The sequence below is a fragment of the Oryx dammah genome, unplaced genomic scaffold, assembly GCF_014754425.2.
Source record: "Oryx dammah isolate SB20612 unplaced genomic scaffold, SCBI_Odam_1.1 HiC_scaffold_7, whole genome shotgun sequence".
Classification (NCBI taxonomy): Eukaryota; Metazoa; Chordata; class Mammalia; order Artiodactyla; family Bovidae; genus Oryx; species Oryx dammah.
Window position 1 is genome coordinate 43,958,739 of NW_024070191.1, and position 1,846 is coordinate 43,960,584.

Consider the following 1,846-nt stretch of genomic DNA (forward strand, 5'->3'; position numbering starts at 1 on the left):
TGGCCCAGACACATCTGCCTGAGTGAACAAGAATGTGCCATTGACACACAGCCGCGGTGATGCGCAGAAGTCAAGACTGATTTGGACAAGGATGAAAGCTTTCTGCCTGCTGCCCCTGTTTTCTGGGTTTTTAGGGTTTGGAGAAATCACTGTTGTCTGTTTTAAAACTCTTGGATGCCCACGTGAGATTGAATGCCATTTAGATAAATGAGCCATTTAGCCTGATTGTTCACATAGCAGAATTACTCGGTTGGTTGCTCTAGAATGTGTCTATTTTATTTTTAAAGTTCAGTTGAAGTTAGTTTTGGCCAAGGACTTTGCAAACGTTGATAGAAATCACGTTCCGGGTGGTAAGGTCCTGGACAGTCATGAGTAGGTATGGTAAAGGCCTCAAGAACATTATAGCTTTAAATAGCTGAGTGTTTATTGAACACTAACATGGGGATACTCTATTCTAAGATAATCACTGATGCATAAGACAGTTTATTCTTCGGGAGGAAACAAGTCAAGTAATTCATCAAGGCAGACAACTGCACAGCCATGACTTGTGTGTTGCTCAGCAGGATGTAAGAAGGATTCTTGCCACCACTGTGTCGGTTTCGGCTACTTCATCCTTCTCTCTCTGAAAGCATGGCCACTTCCACTCCTCTCCCTGTCTCTGACACTCAGCTTCCAAGAAGCAGGACCCTGTGTTCAGCTATCCCAAGCATCTCACTTCAGCACGCTCCTCCTGGTCAGCACCTTTTCCAAAATACCTCTTGCTTTGTAATTTCCCTTTTCTCCTCCTTCTCCAGTTTCTTTCAAAACAAGACCCCTAACCAGTCCATCTTCTCAGCCACGTGTTAAAGGAAAAGCTGTCAAGTGGCTGATTAAAACAGTCCACTTTACAGTACATGTGGTAGGAGGCTTAACCTCCCTGGCAGCTTTCAAAAGAATCTATTATTCCGTGTGAGTCTGATTTGGTGGGATGTGTGAGGGAGTTATTTTTGAGGTCAAGGGAGTTACACTTTTTCCTCATCTATTCATACTGACCAGATCCTCCTCACCCAGTTTTTATTCCTCACAGAGATTCACTTCTGAACTGTGCATGCTATGGCTTTAACCCACCAGGCTATAAAGAACCTCAGCAGGAGACCTGGCTTGGTTAGAAATTTCTCGCCATCTGTGCCTGAGTTCTTTGCCTTGAGTCGTGTGCACACACTTGAAATTCTTCTAGATAGGCTGGTATGGCTTCTAGGAAAGATAAAAGCTGTACCGATTTCCTGTTGCACTGTATCTTGGTCAAATGGCAAAGATCTAGCTTGGAAGTCAGCATCACATGAAGACAGTGTGAACTGATGAGCAGAGTGCACACCCTCTAATGAGAGTAAATTAACACGGAGCTCACAAGCAAGGGAAGAGCTGCGTCTTCACGGTATCACAGGCCAGCATGAACCCGCTGCATACAGACAAACCAGACCTTAACAAAATCCCAACCATATCCATAAAAGGAAGCAAGTAGGAAATACACACACATACAGAGTTTCTCCTTAATGCTCTTACGGTCAGTTCTGCCTCCAATTTCAGATCAGATGATGTTGGTTCAGTTGCACACCAGATGAAATCATGGCTGGCATCCAGGGACTTTGTTGTAACAAATAAATATCTCTTTTAATACAAAACATTTAGCCTTGAGCATATACAGTGGAATTCCCTTGAATAAAATACCTAGACAGAGTCCAATCCTTTGGCCACCTGATGCAAAGAACTGAATCATTGAAAAAGACCCTGAGGCTGGGAAAGACTGTGGGCAGGAGGAGAAGGGGACAACAGAGGATGAGACGATGGGACGGCATCACTGACTCGA